The sequence below is a fragment of the Mus caroli genome, chromosome 13 (assembly GCF_900094665.2).
Source record: "Mus caroli chromosome 13, CAROLI_EIJ_v1.1, whole genome shotgun sequence".
NCBI lineage: Eukaryota > Metazoa > Chordata > Mammalia > Rodentia > Muridae > Mus > Mus caroli.
In genome coordinates this window covers 9,563,665-9,573,594 of record NC_034582.1, presented here as the reverse complement: position 1 = coordinate 9,573,594, position 9,930 = coordinate 9,563,665, and the positions used below count along the sequence as shown (strand labels likewise).

Below are 9,930 nucleotides of genomic sequence, written 5' to 3'. Positions count from 1 at the left end.
ACACTCTCACCTGTGCAGACTAAGTTCCTAAGTTCGGTGGAGTCCTGGATCCAAGATGGCGCTCCCTGCTCCTGAGGCAGAGGGCTCCCGTGCCGTGCGGACTACTGTCCTTCGGCTGGGAGGGTGCCAGATGTCTGCGACCCGAAGAAAAGAGTGCTGCCTCAGCGGCTCTGTGGCTCCCGCCTGTCCCAGAAGCTGTCTGCCTCTGTGGTGCACACTCTCACCTGTGCAGACTAAGTTCCTAAGTTCGGTGGAGTCCCGGAACCCTCCTTTTTTTTTTTAATCTTAAATTTTTTTATGACTTAAATGTGTTACATACATCAAACATATTAATAATGAGTATTTTGAGAATCAAATACAAAAATTTTGTTCAACTTTTATATTCAGAGCCTTACATACCCTAAAAATATCATTAATGAACATCTAATACTGCCCATATCTGAAGATTGAATACTAAATGGTTTCAAAACATACAAAATGTTCTTTAGGAATTATTCATAGTATAAGAGCATAAAATATGAAAAATGAATCATTGAGAAATATATTCAAAAGCCTTTATATGATACCACCTGACATAGGTATTGAAAACACACTATATGTCTGTGTACAGGGTCTACATATAAGTTTGCTTAAAAAAGATTATCAGTGTTTCTAGGAGAGAAATTATTTCATCAGTAAATATTGTTTAAAAATTTTAAAATGGAAAAAACTGAAGTTAAACATTAAGAAAATGCTAAGTTCAAGCACTGTGATAAAAAATTATCAATAATATTTCCATGATGTTTGTAAAACATCATTTTAATATTTCCACCTGTTAATAATCCACACATAGAATAATTATTTTAAGATATATTTCATTATGTCTCCCTTTTCATTTCTGATTTTATTAATTTGGATTCTGTCTCTGTGCCCTCTGGTTAGTCTGGCTAAGAGTTTATCTATGTTGTTGATTTTTTCAAAGAACCAGCTCCTGGTTTTGTTGATTCTTGTACAGTTCTTTTTGTTTCTTTTTGGTTGATTTCAGCCCTGAGTTTGACTATTTTCTGCCATCNACTCCTCTTGGGTGTATTTGCCTTTGTTTGTTCTAGAGCTTTCTGGTGTGCTGTCAAGCTGCTAGTGTAAGCTCTCTCCAGTTTCTTTTGTGAGGCACTCAGAGCTTTGAGTTTTCCTCTTAGCAATGCTTTCATTGTGTCCCATAAGTTTGGGTATGATGTGTCTTCATTTTCTCTACATTCTAAAAAGGCTTTAATTTTTCTTTATTTCTTCCTTGATCAAGTTGTCATTGAGTTGAGTGTTGTTCAGTTTCCATGTGTATGTGTGTTTTCCATTGTTTTTGTTGGTATTTAAGACCAGCCTTAGTCTGTGATAATCTGATAGGGTGCATGGGATTATTTCAATCTTCTTATATATATTGAGGTCTGTTTTGTGATTGATTACATGGTCAATTTAGGCGAAGGTACCATGAGGCCCGAGAAGAAAGTATATTCTTTTGCTTTAGGATGAAATGNTCTATAAATATCTGTTAGATCCATTTGGTTCATAACTTGTTAGCTTCACTGTGTCTCTGTTTAGTTTGTTTCCATGATCTGTCCATTGCTGAGAGTTGAGTGTTAAAGTCTCCCACTATTACTGTAAGGGGTACAATGTGTGTTTTAAGCTTTAGTAAAGTTCCTTTTATGAATGTGAGTGGCCTTGCATTTGGAACATAGATGTTAAGAATTGAGAGTTCATCTTGGTAGATTTTTCCTTTGACCAGTATGAAGTGTTCTTTCTTATCTTTTTTTATAACTTTTGGTTGAAAGTTGATTTTATTTGATAATAGAATGGCTACTCCAGCTTGTTTCTTGGAACCATTTGCTTGGAGAATGGTTTTCCAACATTTTACTCTGAGGTCTTGTCTATCTTTGTCACTGAGATGGATTTCCTGTATGCAGAAAATGCTGTGTTCTGTTTACATATCCAGTCTGTTATCCTATGTCTTTTTATTGGGGAATTGAGTCCATTGATGTTAAGAGATATTAAGGAAACGTGATTGTTATTTCTTGTTATTTTTGTAATTAGAGGTAGAATTATTCTTCTGTGTCTATCTTCTTTTAAGTTTGTTGAAAGATTGCTTCCTTGCTTTTTTCTAGGGTGTAGTTTCCCTCCTTGTGTTGGTGTTTTCCATGTTATCCTTTGTACGGCCGTATCTATGGAAAGATATTGTGTAAAGTTTGGTTTTGTCATGGAACATCTTGTTTTCTCCAGCTATGATAATTGACAGTTTTGCTGGATATAATAGCCTGGGCTGGAATTTGTGATTTCTTAGGGTCTGTATGACATCTGCCCAGGATCTTTCATAGTCTCTGGTGAGAAGTCTGGTGTAATTCTGATAGGTCTGCCTTTCTATGTTACTTGACCTTTTTCCCTTACGGCTTTTAACATTCTTTCTTTGTTTAGTGCATTTGGTGTTTTGATTATTATGTGAAAGGACTAATTCCTTTTCTGGTCCAATCCATTTGGAGTTCTATAGGCTTCTTGTATGTCCATGGGCATCTCTTTCTTTAGGTTAGGGAANTTTTTTTCTATAATTCTGTTGAAGTTATTACTGGCCCTTTAAGTTGGGAATCTTTGCTCTGCTCTATACCTATTATCCTTAGGTGTGGTCTTCTTATTGTGTCCTGGATTTCCTGGATGTTTTGGGTTGGGATCCTTTTGGATTTTGCATTTTCTTTGACTGTTGTGTCAATGATTTCTATGGTATCTTCTGCACCTGAGATTCTCTCTTCTTGTATTCTGTTGGTGATGCTTGCATCTATGACTCCTGATATCTTTCCTAGGTGTTCTAACTCTAGGGTTGTCTCCCTTTGTGATTTCTTTATTGTTTCTATTTCCATTTTTAGATCTTGCATGGTTTTGTTAATTTCCTTCACCTGTTTGATCATGTTTTCCTGTATTTTAAGGGATTTTTTGTGTTTCCTCTTTAAGGGTTTCTACCTGTTTACCTGTGTTCTGCTATACTTCAAGGGANTTATTTATGTCCTTCTTAAAGTTTTCTATCTTTATCATGAAAAGTGATTTTAGTTTCAAATCTTGCTTTTCTGATGTGATGATGTATCCAGGGCTTGCTCTTGTGGGAAAATTGGGTTCTGATGCTACCAAGTAACCTTGGTTTCTATTGCTTATGTTCTTATGATTGCCTCCCTCCATCTGGTTATCTCTAGTGCTACCTACCCTGGCTATGTCTGACTGGAGCCTGTCCTTCCTGTGATCCTGGTTGTGTCAGAACTACTCAGAGTTCTGCTGTCTCTGGGATCCTGTGATTGTGAAATCCCGTGATTCTGGGATACTGTGATTGTGAGATCCTGGATGTGTCAGAGCTTCTGGTAGTCAAGCTGCCTCTGGGATCCTGTGATCCTGTGATCCTGCAATCCTGCTATCCTATGATTCTGCGATCCTGCAGTCCAGCAAACCTGTGAACCTGCTATCCTAGGGTTGTTAGAGAGCCTGGAAGTGAAGATTCCTCTGGGTGTTGTGGGACTGGCTGTGTAGTTTATACTCAAGGTCTGCTAAGGGCATGGGCCCAGACTGAAAGGAACCTGTGCCACTGGTAGGTGGAGTTCCTGGGTGCCTGAATCCTGCTGGTCCCAGTAACTTCCAGTGTTGTGTTATTAGTTTTCTATGACCCAGAAGTGCACTATGGGGCCATCTTACCTCTCTCTTACTTTTCTATGTGGTTATTTAGAACAGTAAGGCTTCTTCCAAACCTGCTTCTCTTGTTTGTAATTCCATGGTTTTCATCTCATTGTTTGTCAGCTTATATTAGGTGGAAATTGTCAAGGGGCTTGCAGGGAAGTGAAGAGAGCAGGCAGTGATTTAGCTGGACCTGGAGGTCAGGCTCTCTGAAAGTGTGACCCTGTTGGGTCACCTCAGGAGCCTCAGTAAAGGCAGCTTTACATGGCTCTGCCATCTCCACAAAGAGGTGTGGTCTGCTGTCAGGAATTCTGAAAGGGGTTAGAAAAATGACACAGACAACAGGACAAAAATTGACAAATTAAGCGTCTGGACCATCCAAACATCATGAAGCTGCTCCACATCAGAAAACGCATCTTTATGGTGATAGAATGTACAGCAGAGGGAGATGTTTTGAGCCACAGAAGGTTGACAGTTTTCAGGAGGAGCAGGCTCAGCACATCCACACACAGATAATGTGTTCAGTTCACTATGCCATGAGAACAACATTGCACACAGGCACATGAAATTGTATGTATTTGTCCTGGCCAGCAAAGGTACCTCTGGGCAATAGTTCAAGGGTGGTAGTGGTATAGTGTGTGCTATGGTGACACCAGATTCCCAAAATATTATGTGTGGCAGAGAGGGACTTTCTACTGGATCTGATCATAGCACTGTTTTGTCAGTGTGGGGTGGGGTGAACAACAGGACTTGATCTCCTACAGCCTTACATTAACACCCTATATACATTGTTACTTCAAGTACCTGAAGGACAATCAACATATAGATTTCTAGACATCTTTCCTGGCTAGGCAGCAGCTATTTTGCTGTCTCATATACAATGCCAGGTACCAGAACCTGTTAGGCATTCCCCTAACCACATTGCCACCAGAAATACAGGGACAGGTATCAGGGCTTGCTGGTCATTCCACCCCCTGCCATTAACCAACTTATACTGCTAGATTCACATCTTGCAGGACACCTCCTGTCCTGGCATTTACCCCAGGTGTAATGCACTGTTAAATAGCACTTGTACTTGTAGGCACCAAGAATTACTGTACAACCTCCCCAGTGCCTTGAATACATTCCTAAATATTGGGCCATGCACGACTTCCCACCATACAGCATGCAGACTGCTGGGTATTGAAGCATGCTGAACAGGTCACCAACATATGCATCACATTAGTTCTGTGTATCTGGTCATGATGCCTGACAAAACCTCATATTGACTGATAGTCATCAGGCCATGATGGATACTCCCTGCCACTGTACCATCAACTCACTGCTATGTCCTGGGCCCTGCTTGACTGCCTCACATTAATGAAGCTCACATGTCCTTCTCAGTGTCAGGACCCTCTTAGACATCAGCCCCATTCAGCACCTACAACATTAGTTATCAGGCCTTGATGGAGACTCCTGTACTCCTGTCACAGACTATAATCTACTATGTCATAGGCCCTGCTGGATAAACTTAGGACATCAGTCTTGATGGATAGCCCCTCAAAAGTCTATGTGTGTACAATGCCAGCATGCTGTCTCCTAGGCCAAGCTGTGTGGCAGTATCAATGGGATTTCTAGTAATGTCAGATAGCTAGCACTGTGTGTGGAGTGGTATCTTCAGGGAAGAGGTATTTAGGTAGGCCTAGACATGTGAATGCTATGTGGGAAGGTGGCTTTAGGTGTCCATCCTTGACTGAATGGACATCCTTGCCTGAAAATAGCACTGTGTGTGTGGGCACCCAGCATGGACTGATAAAAGCAGTGTATTTAGGGCTGTGGGAAAGGGGAAAGGTGAGTGCAGCAGGACCTAGAGCCTAGCAGTTGTCCGTGATAGTGGAGATGTCTTAGAGGGCTTCAAACCTCAGTGTGTGTCATGTGGATGGTGGAGAGTGTTCAGAAAGATCTCAATATGGTATTATATGTGGGGCTTCATCAGGAGACAAGCTGTAGGGCCTGATAGCTTGCTTGTGTTTTTCAGATAGCAGCAGGGAGTAGCATTTGTCATCTGGTACAGTAAGTGGTGTAGGCAATCTGGTGTGTTGTCTTTTGAGTCCTAACATCTTAAACATTACATGGGTTCTAGATGAGTGTGTCCAACCCTGACTGAAAATTATCATTGTATTTGGGGCAGCAGCATGGGAGAGTGGATATTATAAATATTATAAACTTGTAGGTTGCAGACCTTGCTGACACCTCCCTCACAGATACACCATATACACTGGAAGCTATCAACACCAGCTACATATACCTGGGTGAATACAACCCTCCATAACTCAGGACCTACTGGACCCTACCCCACATAAACTGCTAGATTCCAGGTGCTGCTGGCAAGCATTTAGATCCCTATATATACTGTCATAAAACAGATGCTTCACTATTGGGTAATGGGTTTTTATCTGACCCTGCTGGACACATTCCCTCACTGTACCCATCACTCATAAAGATGCTGCTATGTTTTGGTCTATGCTGGTAAATCCACTGTCCCTCACCGCACATACAATACTAAGTCTTATACCCTGTGAGACCCCCCCTACCTCACATACATTGCTAGGAATCAGACCCTGCTGTTCCTAACCTCCTGTGTTCACTGCTAAGATCTGGTCTTGTTAGGAATTCAACTACCAAACTCAAGGCAGTCTGAAGAATCAGGAACCATTCCTCCTGCCACCACTGGGCTGTGTATAGTGTCAGGTCCTACTGGACCTACCCAATACACAAAGTGTGNAGGGACAGGACCTAGGGAGGCATGNTCCCCTTTTCCCAGTCATTTCCATCTGCACACATTGCACATTTTCAAGCCATGTTGGACACTGCCCTCCTCTTTTCCCATAGAAACTCCTAGGTATCCAGCCTTTCCCCAGCTGCCCAGCTTGTCCCATATACACTAGTATATCAGAGCCTATTGGNTTCCCTTGATCCCTGTAGCTAACTCACATCCTCTGCCACGTCTCAGAGCACACTGGGCATCCTGATACACACTTCCACCCTCTGCTATATTACTGTTGTGTTTCAGGAGTTGTTATGCATCTTCTGACAAGCCTTCCCTCCATTTTTCATAGTTCCATTCCTAGCAGTATAGGGGGGCAGCAGCAGCATGGTATCATAGCTATCAGCATGTGTGTGTGTGTGTGTGTGTGTGTGTGTGTGTGTGTGTGTGTTGGCAGGTTTGCCCTGCTGGTTCTCATATCTACTGAACCATGTTGGAAGAGGGTGTATTTCAGACATGACTTTTGGGCAGTGGCAAGGTGCAGCATGTTCACATACGTGCTTGTGCCTTCAATCTTGATGCTGTGATTTCTGTTCAGTAAGGAGAAGCAAACTTGCTGTCAGACACATTGAACACATGGAAGATGGTAGAGCCTGCTGGCATGTTTTAGACAATTTCCTAGAGAGTTAAGGTTGCAAGGAAGGAATGCAGAGTTGAGTGTACTCCTGACCTTCCTGTAAAGGTGAACAGTTCTGTGACCAGGTGGAGGGACCCACAGTTGCTGGACTTGTCATAAACTGATCCGTCCTTCATAATTACTCAGCATGCTCAGATTCTAGAGGAGGCCTTTCCCACCTCTCTTTGGCCAGGCACACATGGGTAATGGCTTTTCCCGGCCCACAATGTGTTTACAAGAGAGATATAGGATGCTGTTGATACTGCTGAGGGCTACTCAGGACTGCATCAGTGATGTATTTTAACCTTTCCAACAGTCTGTTTCCTGTGTCTCTCAAGAGATGAAGGAGAAAAGGCCCATCTCTGTGGATGTTGAACCATGGGAGGAGGGAGTATCCTGACAAGGACTGAGAGGTTTAGGAAGGAGCCAGGCTCAAGCTTCAAGGGGACATATGACTGATCACCCTCCAGCCAACAATGCAACCTGGATATAAGTGCCTGTGCCCTTCCTCCAGTTGCTGGAATTTAGCTACTAGATCTATGCTNCATCAGTTTCCAGGAGCTCCAGCCTTGATGTCCTGGTCATGCTGGTCAAGAACGGTTCCCTCATCCCAACCCCTGACTTGGGTTTGCAACATGTCCTAGAACCTGGACCTCCAGCACCAGGTGAGCCACCCAAGGGAAATAGGCCCCTTTGGCTCCATTTGCACATTTATTAGGCTGAACGGTCATGTCTTCTCTTTTCCAGCTGAAGCTGCAACAAAATTCCTGAACAGGATGCGAAAGTGTTTCAACTGAGCCTTGAGAGCTGAATGTACCTTGGCACCTGTCCCCTGGATGGGACAACTTGAGGAAGGGCAATCCATATTCCCGTTCCCTACCAAGGACACTTGTTAGTGTGCATATGAGGAGTAAGTCCACCACCAACTCTCTATCCCTGAAGGGCTTTCACTGTCCTGAAGTAGGCACAACTGTGTAGGCCCAGCAGGTCATGTCACTGATGCAGAAGAAATGTAGAGAGCAGCATGGTAGATACCTGCAGTGTGGGCTACACTGATTGTCTAAATGCAAGACAAACACCAAGGGTCCTCCTGGCAGTGAGTGAAAGAGAAACTAAGCAGAGATGAGACAAAAGAGAGGAGAAAGGTTTATTACCTGAAGGGGATGAGGAGAGCATTGGCATCCTATTTGGGAAGCCACATCCTGCTCCAGCAAGTAAAGCATGGGCACTAAACAAAGCATGCACCACACTCCTGGGCATATTCAATTTATGTTCATGGAGCACATACCCTAAAAACATAAATGACAGACAAAAGAGAAGACTTTTCCCCAGATTCCAGATGGTGCCTTCCTTGCAGGGTGGCTAAGAATACCACNGACCATGGCTAAGAACACCACAGTAGACACTGAGACTGTTGTCAGCCCCTGGGTACAGGGCACACATGGACCTGTTTGAAGTTTGAAGCTGTTTCTTATAGACTTCATGTTTAAGTAATGTTGGGATTCTATGTACAATTCACTCAGTGTAAGCAGNAGTCACTGATCAAAACACTATAGCATTACATAGTTACTTGCCCTTTTGGCCTTCCTGCCTCATCTTCTTCCTATAAGCCAGTGGTTTCCAAATTTCCTGACTCTGCAACATTTTAATACAGTTGCTCATGATGTGATGAAACTTCAACCATAAAATTACTTCATTGCTGCCTCCAACCTGTAAATATTTTACTGTTTTAAATCATCATGTAAATATCTGATATGCAGGATATCTGATCTACAACCTCCAAAGTGGTTATGACCCTCAGGTTGAGAATTACCACTATAAGCATCCCTGGCAGGGATATCAGCTTGGCCCTGAAACCTGAGAGGGCCTCATGTCCAATGGTTGAGCACATCTCCCTGCCACAAGGCTCTGTTCTCTGTGATGAGCCATCTACACTGCTGAAAAGTGATGGTGCAGGGATAATCCCAGGTCTACCTCCTCCTTTTCCCCAGATGGATCCTCCATTCTTGTGGTGGATAGATTGTGTTTAGAGGACATTAACCAGCCTGTGTACTCAGGATTTCCTTAGCAAAGACACACTGTTCTTGTGTTAGATTGAAGGCTAGTTCCAGCAAGGAGCTATAAACAACGCCCCTGATTAGAACCAAAACAGAAATAGTTGGGCCTGCTCAGGGNCCTCAGAACAGGACATAAATTAGGAGTTTCAGTCCATTGATGGCCAAGATTGAATGGCAGTGCAGTGTTAGACCCCAGGTTCATCAGCTTGTGTCCAAACAGGATGCAAAAAATGCTGATGAACAGCCTCAGTACCCCTCAGGTGCTTTCTGGTTCCCCTTTCCTCCAATTAACTTTTCACCTATGGGTATATTTAGGCCCTTGTGCATAGTTGTGTTATATATCTATATCTTTTTCCGTATCTGTATCCGTATCCGTATCCGTATCCATATCCATATCTATATCTATATCTACATCTATCTATATCTATCTGGCTCCTTGCTGGCAGGTCCAGGCAAGAGGAGAGGGGTCCTGCCGGGTCTCTACAGGGCTGAGGAGGATGGTTAGTGTTGATGACCCAAAAGAATCATACACAGCCTGGAGTCTTGTTGAAGCAGGAACTCAATTTTATGACATCAGCCTCTTACATAATTATATAAGTTCAGAACATAGGGGGATTTTTGGTGGGGTAAGATGAGTAGGAGGCAGGGGAACAGTGATGGAGGGTATGGAGTGACCGACAGGGCCAATGGCATAGCTCTACATCATCAATGGTAGGACAGAAGCAACACCAAAGAGGTCTTGCTGAGTCATCCCTATACGGAAGTGACTGAGACAGGCC

At 43.0% G+C, this 9,930-nt stretch overlaps 1 long non-coding RNA gene across 2 annotated transcripts in view; it reads left to right on the top strand.

The window, feature by feature from the left end:
• Positions 1 to 8,790, top strand: part of LOC115029061 — a 16,676-nt gene extending 7,886 nt beyond the window's left edge. For both annotated transcript variants that reach the window (XR_003834627.1, XR_003834628.1), the window contains exons 2-3: positions 7,411 to 7,759; positions 7,842 to 8,790. This is a non-coding gene — a long non-coding RNA (uncharacterized LOC115029061). The remainder of the gene's footprint in view (positions 1 to 7,410; positions 7,760 to 7,841) is intronic.
• Positions 8,791 to 9,930: the final 1,140 nt, after the last annotated feature.